The 19,525-nt window shown below is 40.2% G+C and overlaps 1 protein-coding gene across 1 annotated transcript in view; it reads left to right on the top strand.

Annotated features, from left to right (window-relative positions):
* The window catches only part of LOC311616674 (guanylate-binding protein 1-like), a 69,635-nt gene that overhangs the window by 17,205 nt on the left and 32,905 nt on the right, over positions 1–19,525 (top strand). The window lies entirely within an intron of this gene.

Raw genomic sequence — 19,525 nt, forward strand, 5'->3', positions numbered from 1 at the left:
GGCAACCAGAGTGGCAGGGGGGTTTAGTGAGGGACGAAAAACATGAAGGCAGTTATTTAAACAAGAAATTCTCAGGAAAGATATTTTTAAAAAGCAAATTTCAAGATCATGTAGATGATTCCAGAAGGAAGGTCTGGGTGCAGTAAGTAAAAAAAGACAGATAACAGCAAACATATGGGTTCATGTAAACATATATAATAAGACTGTAAGTGTTAGGGCAAAGTAACCAGAAAAACCAGGCAAGCACTGGGGAGATGCAGAAGTTCACCTTTATTCCAAATGCTGGCTCAGGGGGCATCAGTTCCCCAAAAGCTTAGCAACCCTATTCTGATGAACCCTAATATATATATTATATATTCCCCAGATTCTGTTTTGGGGAAGGTGAGGCCTAACTAAAAGCTATTCTGCTGAAAATTAGGTCGTAAAATATCTTCTAGCTGACGCCTGCTTGCCACCGGATGCAAACATCTACGCTAGTATCTTGGTTTTAGTTCAAGCCTCTGCAAACTTGTTCCAGGATGTGGGTTTGCTCTGCACATGAATAGACTGACTATAGATAAGCAAGCATCCTGTCATTGCTGGGGGCTGGGTTAAGCTGTCTTTACACTGCTCCTATAATCATCGATGATGTCCTTATCCATTACATAGTGCCTTTTTGTTTTCCATTTCCTAGGCTTTTTATCAGAGGGAATTTACCAGGAGTGTCAACCATAGATGCAATATTACTATCTTACATTACTAATGGTGTGAAACTTTTTTTGTACACTTTAGACCAAAATCAAACTCTGGGGTATGTAGGAGATGAAGCAACTAATCAGATGAGATTGTAGTAGAAAATTCCACTGGAGAGAGTTACTGGTATGTTGCTATCTCCCCAACCCTGCTCCATTTTGCTTTTCTCCTTATACCTTCCGCATAGCACAATGAATGCTATTGCTTGCTCTCTCCCTCCATAACCTCAGTAGAATTAGAACTTCAAAGATCCTCTTGAAAGCTGACATATGCTTCCTAGAATTTGGGACACTAAAATTTATGCCTAACACTCTCCCTCCAGTGAGCACACCTGTGCCATTCCCTTCCAACTCTCCTCCTACTACTGCCCACATAAATCCCCTAACTTATAAAGGACCCCAGGAGACTTGCAACCAGGAAGCAATGGGCAGAAGCAGCTTGTCCCAGACTAACCTCCTGAACCTGTCTCCAATGCCCCCTTTTCTCTGGCTTCCTAATGAGCCAAAGTAGCCCAGTCTAGATTCTCCTATTGCTTCTTCTATGCCCTTGTTTCACTCTCCTAATTATATTTTTGCCATGGCCAATAAATTCTTGCTTTCTTTTCTACACTTTTTCACTTGATTAAAATCTTTTCCTCAAGAAGACAAGAACTGAGGTCTCCTTATTCCCTCATCCCCGTAATAAGGCAGATTTAATTACTCAAACAATTTTTATTATAAAACTAAACAAAAAAGTGTCTGTGGCGTTGGCTTTTTTCCCCTTGCCCACTTTAAATCAGTAGTAAAACAAGCATTAGAAAAGACATAACTCTTTTTGGTGTTTCTGACAAAAGTAGAAAGAGTGAAAACATAATTATGAAAGATTTCTCACAGATATTTGGGTTGAGCTTGCAGGATGAATGTACTCTTATGCCAATGCCCTGAAAATGGTGTGGGGTTTTTTTGTTTGTTTTTTTATTGTTGTTGTTTGTTTTTTAATATCAGATTCAGTTACTTTCTATCCTGCCTGTAGGAGTTCATTTAAAAATATATATATATTTGTGCCTAAGTCATGTCTAAAAACATCTAAAAGTCAGAGAGAGGCTTGCTAAAGCACTGTGTGGCAACAGTGGGGAAAGGAGAGGATTAAAGCTGGGAGCAGCCTGCAATTCCAAGGTAGGTAGGTGTGCATACATCTTTCTCCTGGACAAACACTAGGAAGAGTCTAGACTTGAGTCATCATCTGTATTATCTACACTAATATAAGAGAAAGATGCAAATTGACCATATCTTTGCAATGCCCATCAGCTAATCAGGAGTGAGTATACAAATTAGCCCAACAGCCCAGAGCAGCAGCAGCCAAACCCAGAGCAACTAGATCGGGAGCGGCAGTGACCAGACCCGGAGCAGCTGGTTGTGGAACGAACCAGAGCAACAGAGGCCAGGCCCGGAGCAGCCAGGCCCGGAACAGCTCGCTCCTCGCCTGCCCCTGTCCCACGGCTGCCTCTCAGACATGGCTGGAAACTTTTGCGGGAACTTGAGGGTCTGCTGAATCAAGTGATGAAGGCATAGATCTGGATGTGTTGAGTTAGTATAGCGCTGGGGTGTTGATCTGTGAGTGCCTTGGGTGGGGCCTGGATGAGGCTGGTTGACCTATTTGGAAATGTCTTTTGTGTGAAGTGTATCATTGGGAATGTGGAGGTATTATTGATATGAGAAAATGCTAAGTAACAGATTTACTATCTGAAAAGGGATTTACTATCAGGGAAAGGGAGGGAGGAAGAGACTGAACATAAACTGTGCACCTATGGAGGAGGACAATGGGGGATGGGGAGGGGGTGGAAGGTGGGGTGGGAACCTGGTGGAAGGGGGAAGAAATGAGGAACCTTTGTAATAATATGAACAATAAAGATTGATTTAAAAAAACAAAACAAAAACAAATTAGCCCAACAAAGATGGTGGGTTAATTTGCATACACAGATGCCCAGTAGCTGAGGGCAGGACACTCACACTACCCCAGTTGCTCTGGGCAGTGTGGGAAGGCAAAAATGTGGGTCTAGGCAGAGCAAAGGTTGTGCTGGCAGCCAGGATAAGGAAGGCCCATTCTTCATGAATCTTCATGCATCAAGCATCTAGGTTTATGTTTTGTTTTGTTTTGGTTTTTGTTTTGTTTGTTTTTTGGTTTTTCAAATATATTTTATTGATTTTTACAGAGAGGAAGAGAGAGGGATAGAGAGTCAGAAACATCAATGAGAGAGAATCATCGATCAGCTGCCTCTTGCACAACCCCCACTGGGGATGTGCCTGCAACCAAGGCACATGCCCCTGACCAGAATTGAACCTGGGACTCTTCAGTCCCCAGACCAACACTCTATCCACTGAGCCAAACCAGTTTCAGCTAGGCATCTAGTTTTTATTCAAGTGTGATTGTTATTGTACTGGCAATAATTTTGATTAAGCACTTATTTAGGATCATATCCTAGGATAACAGCATTTCAAAATCCCTGCCTGTTTTTTTCTTTCAATCCCTGACTGTTCTTTTCTTCCAGTTTTATTGAGATATAATTGACATATAACATTGTATGTGTTTAAAATGTACAAGGTAATGATCATATATATCATTGCTCAGCTCAGCCTGTACCTTCTCCAATCTGGAATTCCTCTCACAATCCAGGACTGCTGGCTCCCAACTGCTCACATGCCTGCCTTCCTGATTGCCCTAACTGCCAACCTGATAACCCCTAATCACTCCCATGACAGCCTGGTTGATGCCTAATTGCTCCCCTGCCAGACTGATTGCCCCTAACTGTCCTCCCTTGTAGGTCTGATCCCCCCCACACACACCTGCCTTTCCCTGCAGGCCTGGTCACCTCTGAAGGCCTTGTCACCCCTAACTTCCCTCCCCTCCAGGCTTTATCTCCCCCAACTGCCCTCCATTGCAGGCCTGGTCCCTCCCAACTGCCATTCCCCTTGGCCATCTTGTGGTGGCCATCTTGTACGCACATTCACTACATTACATTTTTATTTTTTATCTTTTACTTAAGAAACTACATTTTTCCTCACTTGATTTTAACTTTTTTAGTATATGTGCTCCGAAGCGAGCACTGATTTTAACTTTTTTTTATATTCACAACCAAGCTTTATTATTTATTAGATGTAAACAAGCATATCAAAGGTTATGGGAGAGGGAGTAGGGCTAGCTTCTGGACTGGAGAGGAACCTTAAAAGGGTTGCTGGTGAAGGGAATATAGGTGAAGGGAATCTGGGACAGAGGGAATGGTGCTTACTCTCCAGGGGGAATAGTGAGGAAGTCACTGCCTCCTAGGTGCCCCTGGAGATGTAGTCTGGTTGCATGGCTGCATGGTACTCATCGATGAGCCCCTGCACAACCTCCCTGGATCTGTCCAGTTCATCAAAGTTCTCCTTCAAGATGTCCTCCTTTCAGAACTGCTCCAGGAAGGCCTCCCAATTCCATAGCTTGTCACACTGCTGGCAAGAACTTTCAAATAGCGAGGAGATGCTGGAGTGGTTGGCCATCATAAGCCCACTGACCCAGTGGGCAGAGGGCAGGTAGGGAGACCGCCTAAACAGGGACACTTGGATGCTGGCTAGGCCCCAGGGGATAAAGTTGGGCAGTTTCCATTCCCAGATCCTCTACAGTAGGGGTGTCGAACTCAATCAGAGAAGGGGCCAAAATCTAAAATCCAGCCTAAATCGCGGGCCGAATGGTTTACTGAACAGTCATAAACTGACAATGTCATAAACTGACAGTGGAGTGCAGTGATGACAGCGCGGTGCGGGCCACATTGCAAGGCCTGGCGGGATGGATTTGGCCCGCGGGCCTTGTGTTTGACACATGTGCTCTACAGGCTCCTATGGACCTGATATAGATTAAAGAAGGGGAAATTATTTATATAATATATATATATATGATTTTTTCTATAAAATATGTATTTTAATATTTTCTTTCTTTTTTGAACCATATTTTCCGGTGTATAAGATGACTCCCTAATTTTACAGTTAAAACATAGGTTTAGGCCCATATTCGCTGTATAAGACTACACCCCACATCAAAGAAAAGACTTACTTTGCCATCAAGATCTGCAGGTAATTATTGTGCAATTTTGGTCTTTTGCCCCGATTTTCAGTTGACTTTTTTTCATTTCCAAATTCGTCTTATACGCCGGAAAATATGGGTATTTTGTTTTTTACTTTTCTTCTTATATACTCATTCTCATTCTACCTCCTCTATACTGAATTGTGGCTATTTCCCCATGCACTCAATTCCTTGATCTTACCTTATGGAAATAAGCTCTTCTTCCTCAGAAGCATCTGGGTGTTTGTTATTTGGATGGTTGTAGTTTACATTTATTGGATTAGTTGTTTTTTTATTGGGGTTTTCTCCCCATACACATATATTTTTCTCCTCCTTTTTTCTTCTCTTTGTTTTCTCTCTTACATTTTTTCCTTGTACCAATATTATTTTTGCATTCTTTTCCATCCCCTAATTCTCTATTCTCTAGTGGTCATCTTTATTTGGGGTTATTAGTATCATGAATCCATTTGTGTTTGGTGTCCTGTGTGTTGTGTTCCTATTGTGTTGTATTTTGTGCCTTTAAGTCAACACAGGAGAGAAAGAGCTACATTACCAAACACCCAGAGAGATATAATCATGAGGAGACAAATAAATAGCCCGAATATGAAAGAAAAGGAGGAATAACCAGAAAAGGAAGTAAATGAAATGGAGGCAAGCAATATATCAGAGAAAAAATGCAGAGCAATGGTCATAAGGTCACTGAAAAGGCTGGAAGACAAATTCAACAATATGTGTAAGAATTAAGAGGAAATGAAGAAGAACACAGAAGAAATGAAAAATGTTATCGCTGAAATAAAGAACTCAATTGAAAGCATCAAAAGTAGACTAGAAGAAGCAGAGGACCGCATCAGTAAGTGAGAAGACAAGGTAAGAAAAAATACCCAAGCAGAGCAGCAACTAGAAAAACAAACAAACAAACAAACAAACAAACAAAAAAAACACTTAGAAAAAACAGAGGAGAGCCTAATGGAAATTGAGACAACACAAAATGAAACATCTGCATAATCAGGGTGCCAGGAGGAAAGGAATCCAAGCAACAAATGGAAAACCTAGCTAGTTTGGCTCAGTGGATGGAGCATCGGCCTGTATATAGAAGGGTCCCGGAACCAATTCTGGTCAAGGGCATATGCCTGGGTTGTGGGCTTGATCAACAGTGGAGGGCATTCGGGAGGAAGCTAGTCAATGATTCTCTCTCATCATTTATGTTTCGGTTTCTCCCTCTCCCTTCCTCTCTGAATTCAATTAAAAAAGAAATACCAAAAAGAAAAGAGATCCTGTTTGAAGAAATAATAACAGAAAAGTTCCTTGATACAGAGAAGAAAAAACTTACACAAATCTACAGTAAAAAACTCACAGAATCCCAAACAAGATGAACTCCAAAAGACTAACACCAAGACATATTATAATTAATTTGAAAACACCAAAGACAAAGTAAAAATCTTAAAGGCTGCCACAGACAGACAGAAAGTTATCTACAAAGGATGTCCCATCAAACTAGCAACTGATTTCTCAACAGAAATAAATCAGGCCAGAAGGGAATGGCATAAAATATACAAAGTCATGCAAAGCAATGGTCTGAATCCAAGAATACTGTACCTAGCAAGGCTATCAATAAAAATTGAAGGAGAAATCAGGAGCTTCACAGACAAAAAGGGACTAAGGGAGTTTATTACCAGCAATGCCAAATATGCTAAAGGGCCTGCTGTAAAAAGAAGAAATAGGAAGCAAAGAAAGAACCCAGGCATAAAGAATAAAAATAGCAACAAACAAGTACCTATCAATAATAACTTTAAATGTAAGTGGATTAAATATCTTAATGAAAATACATGGGATAGCTGGGTGCATAAGAAAATATGACCCATATATCTTCTGTCTATAGGAAACTCACCTCAGAACAAAGGACTCACACAGACTAATGGTGAAGGGTTGGAAAAGGGTTTTTAAGGCAAATGGCAATGAAAAAAAAAAAAGCAATATTTATATCTGACAAATTAGACCTCAAAGTGAATGCTACAGCAAGAGATAAGGGAAGCCATTTCATTTCATAATACTAAAGAGAGCAACTCAACAAGAAGATATAACTCTGGTAAATGTATATGCATCTATTACAGGAGCACCCAAATATATTAAAAATTTCTGAAAGATATCAAGGATGAGATTTACAGCAATATAGTCATTTAATACCCCACTAACACTGGACAAATCCTATAAACAAAAAAATCAGCAAGGAAACATCAATTCTAAATAACTCACTAGATCAGATGAAATTAATTGACATCTTGAGAACATTTCTCACCAAAGCCACAGAATAAACATTCTTCTCAAGTGCACATGGTTTATTCTCAAACATTCACCACATACTGGGACACAGGCAAAGTCTCTTCAAATTCAAGGAAATTTTATCAAGCATCTTCTCAGATCAAAATGGCAAAAAACTAGAAATCAATGACAATAAAAACAATTTTTAAAAAAATCAAACACCTGGAGGCTAAATAGCATGCTATTACACATGATTGTGTTACCAAAAAGATCAAAGAAGAAATAAAAAGCATCCTGGCAAGAAATGACAATAAAACACAACAATCCAAAATCTATGAGACACAGCGAAAGTAGTCTTGAGAGGGAAGTTCATAGCTCTACAGGCCTATCTCAAAAAACGGGAAAAAATGGTAACAAATTATCTAACCCTACAATTCAAAGAGTTAGAAAGAGCATAACAAGAAAACCCCAGCGTAAGCAGAAGGAAGGAAATAATAAATATCAAAGCAGGGATAAAAGACATAAAATCAAAAGATCAATAAAATCAAGAGCTGATCCTTTAAAGGGATAAACTAGATTGATGAACCTCTAGCCAGGCTCACCAAGAAACAAGGAGAGAGGGCCTAAATAAATAAAATCAGAAATGAAAGAGGCAAAGTAAAATCAATCCCACAGAAATACAAACGATTATGAAAAAATACTATGAACAACTCTATTCCAACAAAATGGGCAACTAAGATGCAATGGACATATTCTTAGAAAAATACAAGCTCCCAAAACTCAACCAAGATGAATCAAAAATACTGAATCTGCCAATAACTACCAAAGAAACTGAAGCAGCAATCAAAAATCTTCCAGCAAACAAAAGCCCTGACCTGGTTGGCTTTACATGGTAGTTTTACCAAGAACTAAAACCTATCCTCCTCAGACTATTCCAAAAAATCCTTGTGGAAGGCATACTTCCAAGATCATTCTATGAAGCCAGCATTACCCTAATACCAAAACCAGATAAGGACACCGAAAGAGAGAGAGAGAGAGAGAGAGAGAGAGAGAGAGAGAGAGAGAGAGAGAGAGAGATAGGACTACAGGCCAATAACCTTGATAAATATAGATGTTTATATCCCCAACAAAATTCTAGCAAATCAGATTGAGCATTACAATAGAAAGATCATACAACATGACCAAGTGGAATTTATTTCAGGGATGCAAGGATGGAACAATATCTGCAAAACAATAAATGTGATACATCATATAAACAAATTGGGATTTAAAAAATCACATAATCATATCAATCAATGCAGAAAAAGCATTTGACAAAATACAACATCCTTTCTTTATTAATTTATTTATTAATTTATTTTTTAACCTTTTTTATTAAATTATTATCTGTGTACATATTTTAACATTGCCCCCCCCCCCATACATACCCTCCCTCCCCAGAGTTTTGTGTCCATTGGTGGTACTTATATGCATGTATACAAGTCCTTTGGTTGATCTCTTATCTCCCCCAGATCTCTCTACTCTCCCCACTGTAATTTTACAGTCTGCTTGTTGCTTTATTGTCTTTATATCTGACTTTTGGTTTGTCAGTTTATAATGTTCTTTAATATCCATAAATGAGTGAGGCCATGTGGTATTTCTCTTTCATTGACTGGCTTATTTCACTCAGCATGATGTTCTCTAGTTCTATCCAGGTTGCTGCAAATGATGAGAATTCCTTCTTTTTTATGGCAGCATAGTATTCCATTGTGTAGATGTACCATTGTTTTTGGATCCCATCATCTGCTGACAGGCACCTAGGCTGTTTCCAGATTTTAGCTATTGTAGATTGTGCTGCTATGAACATAGGGGTGCATATATCCTTTCTGATTGGTGTTTCTACTTTCTTGGGACATATTCCTAGGAGTGGGATTACTGGGTCAAATGGGAGTTCCATTTTCAGTTTTTTGAGGAAACTCCACACTGTTCTCCACAGTGGTTGCACCAGTCTGCATTCTCACCAGCAGTGCACGAGGGTTCCTTTTTCTTCACAACCTTGCCAACACTTGTCGTTTGTTGATTTGTTTATGTTGGCCATTTTGACAGGTGTGAGATGGTACTGCATTGTTGTTTTGATTTGCATCTCTCGGATAATTAGTGACTTTGAGCATGTTTTCATGTGCCTTCTGGCCTTCCTTCTGTCTTCTTTTGAACATATTCTCTTTAGGTCCATTGCCCATTTTTTAATTGGATCATTCATCTTCCTTTTATTTAGTTGTATAAGCTGTTTGTAGATGTTGGAGATTAAACCTTTATCAATGGTAACATTTGCAAATATGTTCTCCCACATAGTGGGCTTTCTTGTTGTTTTGTTGATTGTTTCTTTTGCTGTAAAAAAGCTTTTTATTTTGATGTAGTCCCATTTGTTAATTTTCTCTTTAGCTTCTTCCATTGCCCTAGGGCAGGGGTCAGCAACCTTTAAGACATAAAGAGCCACTTGGACCCATTTTCGAAGGAAAAAAAAAACCTGGGAGCCGCAAAACCATTGCGACATTTAAAACAAATATAACACTGCATATATTGTTTCTTACCTTAATGCTATATACCGGATCATGCAGTTAGCTGTCAATCTGAATAAAAAAAAGGGTTTTTTCACTTAACAATGTAAAATATATTTTTGCAAATTAATAGCTAATTAAAATATTTAATTTACCTGATTAATGGGATTTTTGCTCCTGAACCTCAGTGCACAGTGTTTGCACATCAGGACTGTAAGACGTTACCTTCATTTTCACACAGGCTTGCAAATTGTCATCTGTGAGGCATAATCGATGTTTGTTTTTAATATAGTTCATGTTGGAGAAGACCTGCTCACATACATATGTGGAGCCGAAGATCGACAGGACTCCAAATGCATACTTTTTCTATGTTTATATAAGTGTTGGGGATGGCATTCCATGTTTCGAATGCAAGTTTGTCCTGTTTGGGAAGGTTTTCAATAACACTGCATTTATTTTTCTGAGCCAGAATGGCCTTCTGATGGACAACATCCTCAAGAGTAGCGGCCAAGCATTTGAACTTGGACACCCATATATCTTTGTCGGCTATATTGGCCAGTTCCATCTCAAGATCAGGTAGACTTACACCTGCAAATGCAGTCATATTCAATGGGGATGGATCGATCACCAGGGGAGTGACAGGGAAGGATAATGTGTTTTTTTCCTTTCCGAACTCACAGAATCGTTTCCCAAACGAACTTTGCATTGTGGTGATTGCAGACTTCAAATATTCCAAATTTATCGTATCATGACTTTGTTTGAATTCTCTCAAAGAGGGAAAGTGAGACAGTGTACCTCTCTGTAAATCTTTGACAAGCACTGTCAACTTGCGCTCGAATGCCAAAACCTCCTCCAGCATGTGCAGGGCTGTGCTTCCTTTCCCCTGAAGGGTGGTATTTAGTGTGTTTAGATGTGTTGTCATGTCTACCATAAAATGTAATTTTTCCAGCCACTCTGGTTGTTCCATCTCAGGAAAGGTGAGCTCTTTGCTGGCCAGGAAAGTTTTTACTTCTTCCAAACATGCGACAAAGCGTTTTAGCACCTCGCCTCTGGACAGCCACCGGACCTTATTGTGGAGCAGGAGGTCAGAATATATGCTTTCCACCTTATCCAATAGCAAACGGAACTGGCAGTGGTTTAAACTGTTTGCCATTATCTTATTAACAATCTGAATGACCACATCCATCACTTTTGTGCATTCCAGGAAAAATGTTTGAGCACACAATGCCTTTTGGTGTAGGATGCAATGAAATAAGAGCAGTGTTCTACCCAGAGCCTTCTGCAGTAGAGCCACAAAGCCCTTCTGTGCTCCTCTCATGCTCGGTGCCCCATCAGTAGCCCCTGAGACCAGGTGGTTGGTATTTATTTTTTCAGCACTTAAATAGTCCAGGACAGCCTTACAGATATCCTCACCCCAGGAGGCGGTGCTGCTGCTGGTGCTGTAGAGCAAGTCCACGTGCATTGCCAGGAAGAGGACAGGGGCAGCAGGATCGGTAGCCACCTGCAGCACCGCTTCCTTGCAGCGCGGCCACGCGGCCAGGATATTGTCCATGCTGAACATGCTGGCGGGCATCCCTGAACCCCGCCGGGGCTGGGACCAGGACCAGACCGGGGGCGCTCGGAGGAGAAGCGCCTCAGCGTGGGGGGGTCCGCGCCACCAGAGCCTGAGCAATCCGAAAGAGACCGCTGGTGAGCGTGGCCACTCCCTCCACACCCCGCCCCTGAGCCCGCCTCAACAACAAGTCACCTTTTAAAAAAATAATAATAATAATTCATCAGGCCCCCAATATTTTGTAAAATAATTAGTGAGCCATGCTAAGTCGCTGGCAACCTGCCACACAGAGAGCCAGGAGCGCTGGAGGCGGCTGAGCCTCAGGTTGCCAACACCTGCCCTAGGGGCAGTATCAGTGAAGAAGTTCTTTTGGCATATGTCTGAGATTTTGCTGCCCATGGATGCTTCTAGTGTTTTTATGGTTTCCCGTCTTATGTTTAAGTCCTATATCCATTTTGAGTTTATTTTTGTGTATGGTGTAAGTTGGTGATATAGTTTCATTCTTTTGCATGTATCTGTCCAATTTTCCCAACACCATTTATTGAAGAGACTGTCTTGACTCCATTGTATATTCGTGCCTCCTTTGTCAAATATTAATTGAGCATAGTGATTTGGGTTGATATCTGGGTTCTCAATTCGATTCCATTGATCTATATGTCTGTTCTTGTGCCAGTACCAGGCTGTTTTGAGAACAGTGGCTTTGTAATACATTTTGAAGTCTGGTATTGAGATCCCTCCTACTTTACTCTTCTTTCTCAGGATTGCTGTGGCTATTCGGGGTCTTTTATTGTTCCAAATGAACTTTTGGAGAGTTCTTTCTAGGTCAGTGAAATATGCCATTGGTATTTTAATGGGGAGTGCATTGAACCTATAGATTGCTTTAGGAAGTATGGACCTTTTGATGATGTTGATTCTACCAATCCATGAACATGGTATGTTCTTCATCTGATTACATCTTCCTCTATCTCTTTTTCAGTGTCGTGTAGTTTTCCGCATATAGGTCCTTTACTTCCTTAGTTAAGTTTATTCCTAGGTATCTTAATTTTTTTGGTGCCATGGTAAATGGAATTGCTTTTTTAGTCTCTGTTTCTATAAGTTCGCTGTTGGTGTATAGAAATGCCATAGATTTCTTGCCATTAATTTTGTATCCTGCTACAGTGCCAAATTCATTTATTAAGCCAATTAGTTTTTTAATGGAGTCTTTTGGGTTTTTTATATACAATATCATGCTGTCTGCAAATAAGGATAACTTAACTTCTTCTTTTCCAATTTGGATGCCTTTTATTTCCTCTTCTTGTCTAATTGCATTGGCTAGAACTTCCAGTACTATGTCAAAGAGGACTGGTGATAGTGGGCATCCCTGTCTTGTTCCTGTTCTTAGAGGGAATGGTTTTAGTTTTTGCCCATTGAGTATGATGTTGGCTGTGGGTTTATCATATATAGCTTTTATTATGTTGAGGTATGATCCTTGTACTCCCACCTTGTTGAGAGATTTCAACATCCTTTCTTGATAAAAAACTTTCAGCAAAGTGGGAATAGAGGAATCATACCTCAACATAATAAAAGCCTTATATGACAAATCTACAGCCAACATGATACTCGATGGGCAAAAATTAAACTCATTTCTCCTAAGAACAGGAACAAAACAGGATGCCCACTTTCGCACTCCTGTTTGATATAGTACTGTAAGTACTAGCCATTGTGATCAAAAAACAAAAAGAAATAAAAAGCATCCAAATTAAAAATAGAAAAAGTAAAACTGTCCTTATTTGCAAATGACATGATACTATACATAGAAAACCCTAAAGATGCCATAAAAAAACTACTAGACTTAATAAATGAATTTATTATCCTGCAATGTAGCAGGATACAAAATTAACACCCAAAACTCTATGGCTTTTTTATATACCAATAATGAACTCACAGAAAGAGAAATGAAGAAAACAATCCCATTTGCCAATGCACAAAAAAAAAAAAATTAAGATGCTTAGAAATAAACTTAACTAAAGACATAAAAGACCTGTACTCAGAAAATTATAGGATATTGAAAAAAGAGATAGAGGAAGACTTTAGCAAATGGAAGAACATACCATGTTCATGGATTGATATAATTAACATCATTAAAATGTCCATACTACCCAAAGATCTACAGATTCAATACAATCTCCATTAAAATACATATTTCAAAGATCTAGAGCAAACTCTCCAAAAATTCACCTGGAATTAAAAAAAAAAAAAATCCACAGCAATCCTGATAAAGGACAAAGTTGGAGGGATAACATTACCAGATATCAAGATATCTTATCAAGCCATGGTTCTCAAAACTGCCTGGTACTGGCACAAGAACAGACATACAGTATAGACCAATGGAACAGAACAGAAAACCCAGAAATCGATCCAAACCACTCTGCTCAGTTAATATTTGGCAAAGGAGGTAAGAGCTTACAATGGAGTCAAAACTGTTTCTTTAAAAAATGGTGTTGGGAATTTGGACAGATACAGTCAAAAAAACTAAACTATATCACCAACTTACACCTTACACAAAAACAAACTCAAAATGGCTAAAGGACTTGAATGTAAGATGGGAAACCATAAAAATCATACAAGACTCCTTAAGCAGCAAAATAGCAGACATATGTTATAGCAATATCTTTACAGACACAGCTCCTAGAGCAGTGGTTCTCAACCTTATTAATGCTAAAACCCTTTAATATAGTTCCTCATGGGGGAGAAACCAAGATGGCGGCATAGGTAAATGCCTAACTGCAGCCACACACAACAATTTCAAAATATACAACTAAAATATAAGATGGACATCATCCAGAACTACAGGAAAGTTGACTGACTGGAAATTCTACAACTAGAAGGAAAGAGAAAACCAGAAGGAAAATCAGAGGAGCTGTAAAAGCCTAAGATACGGAGACAAGGTGCACACGTGGGGAGAGGATGGAGCCGGAGAAGAGGAGCGGCCGAGTGCCTGGTTGGAGTTCCATAGCGGGAAGGAGATAAAAGCTCCAGACCGAGCTGAGCCCCAGTTCCAATTGCACTGAACCCCAGTTTTGGGTGAGACCCTGGGGACCCAGGCTCATACAGAGGTATTCTGAGCTGTAAGGGGGAAATGCAGGGGAGTGGCGAAAAACAGAGCCCAGGAGTCGCTGAGGACACATTGTGCACAGAGGACAGACTGTTGACTGTACCACTGAATTGCCCTAGCAGGAAGGAGACAAAAGCTCCAAACTGTGCTGAGCCCCAGTTCTAGACCAGACCCTGGGGACCCAAGCTCCTATGGAGGGAGCCTGGGCTGTAAGGCAGAAACTCAGGGGAGCGGCAAAAGGAAGTCCAGGAGGGGCGCATATTGCTTGCAGAGAATGGAAGGTTGGCTGTGCCGCTGGATTGCCCTAGCAGGAAGTAGACAAAAGCTCCGGACTGCACTGAACCCCATTTCCGGGCTCATTGGGGGAGAAACTAGACTGTCTGGTAATGGGCAAAACTCAAGGGCACCTTTCTCTCAAAGGTGCTTGCAGCGAGTACCAAAGCAGCGAGTACCAAAAGACACTGAGGAACACTCAGACTCAGGAACTTCATAGGGAGGGGCAGACAGGAAGCCAAGGCTGTACGCTCCACTCTGAAGCTCCGCCCCATCCAAGCTGAGCACAGAGGCTCTTGAATAAGGCATAGACACAGCTGATCCTCACAGCCAATTGGCCTGGAGATCAATTCCTCCCAGTGATACCAACAACAATTAAGACTTAACTACAAACGGCTGTACACACAGTCCACAAAGGGGTGCACCAAGATAACTGGGAGGGTGACCCACTGAACCATATAGGACACCTTAACACACAAAGCCACCCTACCAACTCAGGGAAGCAGTGAAAATGCCAAGACAAAGAAACAGGTCACAAACAAAAGAAATGGAGGACAAAAAGCAACTGGATTAGAGTTCAAAACCACACTTATAAGGTTTTTCAAGAATTTCCTAGAAAAGGCCAATAAAATAAATAAGACGTATGAGGATATGAAAAGGGATTAACTAGAAATAAAGAATACATTCTCTGAAATAAAAAATATTATACAGAGTCTTAAAAACAGAATGTAAGATCGCAAAAATCAAGTCAAAGATTTGGAACACAAAGAACCAGAGCACACTCCTCCACAGAAGCAAGAAGACAAGAGAATCCAAAAAGTTGAAGATAGTGTAAGAAACCTCAGGGACAACTTCAAGCGAACCAACATCAGAATTATGGGGGTCCCAGAAGGTGAGCGAGGGCAAGATACCGAAAACATATTCAAAGAAATAGTGAAAGAAAACTTCCCCCATCTGGGGAAAGAAATAGACATACAAATCCAGGAAGCACACAGAACCCCAAGCAAAAGGAACCCAAAGAGGACCACACCAAGACACATCATAATTAAAATGCCAAGAGCAAAAGACAAAGAGGGAATATTAAAAGCAGAAAAAGCAAAGCAAGTAGTTACCTATAAAGGAGCACCCATATGATTGTCAGCTGATTTCTCAACAGAACCATGCAGATCAGATAGGAATGGCAAGAAATATTCAAGGTGATGAATAACAAGAACCCACAGCCAAAAATATTCTACCCAGCAAAGCTATCACTCAGAATTGAAGGCCAGATAAAGAGCTTCACTAATAAAATAAAAAATAAAAAAAAAGCTAAAGGAGTTCATCACTGCCAAACCTGAATTATATGAATTGCTGAAGTGGGTTCTTTTGTAAGAGAAAGAAAATAAAGATTAAAAATTATGAACAACATATACGTAACTATCAACAAGTGAATCTAAAAACCAAGGGAATTAAAAAAAATCTGGTGAGTAATATTAACTGTTGAATATAATTTAATAAGAGGTATGGAAGGGGAGTGGACTGATGATTCTCAGGGAAAAGAGGAGTGGGGGGTGCGGGAAGAGACTGAACATAAACTGTGCACCTATAGAGGAGGACAATGGGGAAAGGGCAGAGGGTGGGGTGGGAACCTGGTGGAGGGGAAAAAAATGAGGAACTTTTGTAATCTGAACAATAAAGATTTATTTTTTTAAAAATAATAATAATATAGTTCCTCATTTTGTGGTAACCCCCAACCATAAAATTATTTTTGTTGCTACTTCATAACTGTAAATTTGCTACTGTTATGAATCCTAGTGTAAATATCTGTGTTTTCCGATGGTCTGAGGAACCCCTGACAGTGGTTCTCAACCTGTGAGTCACTACTTCTTTCACAGGGGTCACCTATAGCAATTCCAGCATGTAATAATTACAAGAGTTTTACCAAAAGGTTGGTGAACCCTGTGGGGCTCAAATAGGGTGAGCCACACATCTAGTTTACCTGTTGGAAACAGCTAAAGGGCACTTCCCCCAAACCTGAGTGGGACTGTTAACTGCCAGACAGCTCAGGGAATTTTATTGTCTCCTGTTGGCCAAACAGCTGAACAACTGTAGGCTATTTCCCAAACTCACAATTTTTCTGTATATCCTTTGATAACTTACCCTTTGAAGTGTACGTTTCCACCTTGCCTTAGGACAAATTGTGTTGAATAAAGGCAGGGTCCTGAGTCAAGGAAGAGTCTTCTAGCTCCTTCAATTGAAGCTCCTCTGACCCCCAATGCTCTCAAAAAATCTTTCATCCTTGGACGCTTTAATCATCTACACACAGCCCTTTCTCCAGAATGCTGAACCCTTTGTAAGAATGGGAAAAAGACCCCTGGCATTAAGGCACCCAATGTGGGGCACCAACACTTTTCAAAAGAAGACATACAGAAGGCTCAGAGACATATGAAAACATGCTCAAAGTCACTAATCATCCAAGAGATGCAAATCAAAACAACATTGAGATACCATCTCACACCTATCAGAATGGCTATCATCAACAAATGACAAGTGCTGGTGAGGATGCGGAGAAAAACCGAACCTTTATTCATTGCTTGTGGAAATGCAGACTGGTGCAGCCACTGTGGAGAACAGTATAAAGTTCCTAAAAAAAATAAAATAAAAATAAAAAAAAAAAGAAAAACAACTAAAAATGGTACTCCCATTTGACTCAGTAATCTCACTAGTAGGAAAATATCCCAAGAAACCAGAAATACCAATCAGAAAGGATGTGTGCACCCCATATTCATAGCAGCACAATTTACAATCGCTGAGATTTGGAAATAGCATAAGTACCCATCAGCAGATGAGTAGATTAAAAAACGGTGGTACGCCGAAACCAGTTTGGCTCAGCAGTAGAGCATTGGTCTGCGGACTGAATGGTCCCAGGTTCGATTAAGGTCAAGGGCATGTACATTGGTTGCGGGCACATGCCTGGTAGAGGTGTTCAAGAGGCAGCTGATCAATGTTTCTCTCTCATCGACGTTTCTAGCTCTCTCTCTCCCTTCCTCTCTGTAAAAAATCAATAAAATATATTTAAAAACAAAACAAAATAAAACAAACAAACAAAAAAAAAAAAAACACGGTGGTACATCCACACAATGGAATACTATGCCATTATGAAAAAAAAGAAAATTTTACCATATGAAACAGCATGGGTGGAACTGGAGAGAATTATACTAAGTGAAATAAGCCAGTTGTCAAAAGATAAATATCACATGATCTCACTTATATGTGGAATATAATGATCAACATAATTTGATGAATAAGAACCAATCCAGAGACAAATGGTAGAGAAGAGGGGGAGGGGCGTCTCTCAAAGAGCAACCAAAGGACTTAAATGCATGCATATTAGCATAACCAATCGACACAGACACTAGAGTGGTGGGGGGCTTGCCTGGGGTGGGAATGGCTTGGGAGGATGTCAATTAGAGGAAAAGGACACATATGTAAAGCTTTAGACAATGAAAAAAAAAAGACACTATTCATTTTCCTTGAATGACTAATAAACTAGTGGCATGAGAGAATCATCCCATATGAGTTAAAAAATGAATAAAGTTGCTTTCTTCTTAGACAGACAAAATATTAACTGCATTAAAAATTAAGAGAAATGCCAAATTTTGCCAGAACCTGCCTGCAACGAACAGTACCTGAATGAGGGGGTGAGGATAAGTAAAAGACAGACAAGAACAAATGGGGTAGGGAGGGCTCAGAGCCGAGGTCTGTAGACACGAATTTTATTTTTCCAACCTTTAAATACAATTCTGAAGGAGGAAATATTTATTTCAGGCAATCATGCAGGTGGCCTTTCTGTTAACATGATGAGTTCCTGTACAGATAAGTTTCTTCAACACCTGACCTTTTACAACCACCTATCTTCCTCTTAACTCGCAGCTCCTTCTGCGTCAGCAGTCTCCTATCAATTGTTTTACCCTAAAGCAAAGACATCTGCAGTTAGCAGCATTCCTAGGGGTAGTAGCAATTTTCCACTTATGTTAATGGAAAGAGGGGCACATGGAGAGCTGTGTCCTACACCCATGCCAGCATTCAAGCATATAGGACCTCTGCATTCAGGGCAGCTCCCCATAAAATTTGAATAAAACCAAAATGAATGTTAAATGCAGAGCAAATAATATGTTAGACAGGGAAGAGAGTGTATGTGTATCAAAGTTAAAAGTTGAAAAAAAATAAAGAATGTTAATAATGTGTGGAACTTAAAAACAAATAAAGGAACAAATTAAAATATTGAGATGCCACTGCAAAGAGAAAAATTGAAAAAGAGTACTGTATGTTAATATGCATGAAAATATTAACAAGAGCCTTATAATACAAACTGGTGACCTAGTACACAAAATTCATGCACATTAAAAGGGAATTAATTAGCCGAAACCTTTTTGGCTCAGTGGTAGAGCGTTGGTCTGCAGACTGAAGGGTCCCAGGTTCGATTCCGGTCAAGGGCATGAACGTTGGTTATGGGCACATCTCCGGTAGGGGGTGTGCAAGAGGCAGCTGGTCAATGTTTCTCTCTCATCGACGTTTCTAGCTCTCTATCTCTCTCCCTTCCTCTCTGTAAAAAAATCAATAAAATATATATTTTTTAAAAAGGCAATTAATTAGAGGATATATTTTAATTTTGCACTTACTCTAAATGGAAGTGTCAGAGATGAAAGAAAATTAGTAAAATATATATGAAAACCTTCCTCCTCTAAGAGTCTGGGCATGCCATGGGACCCAGAGTCAAGTTCCCACTCACCCATGTGTACCTCAATTTTGTGGGAGACCCAGACTCAGACAGCTCCAACCCCATTGGGAAAGATCCATACCTGGCCAGCCCCACCCCCGTCAAGCTCCACCAGGCAGGGTGCACAGCCTCAGGTCCCCTATTAGCACCACTGGGAAGGGGGCATGGTCTCAGGTCCCATGGCCCAGCACAGGCGCTGAGGGGGTAGTCTGAGTTTCCCTGTAAAGTCCCACCAGGCAGGGGGT

Source organism: Pipistrellus hanaki (assembly GCF_964339955.1).
Source record: "Pipistrellus hanaki genome assembly, chromosome: 2".
In the NCBI taxonomy this organism is placed as follows: Eukaryota; Metazoa; Chordata; class Mammalia; order Chiroptera; family Vespertilionidae; genus Pipistrellus; species Pipistrellus hanaki.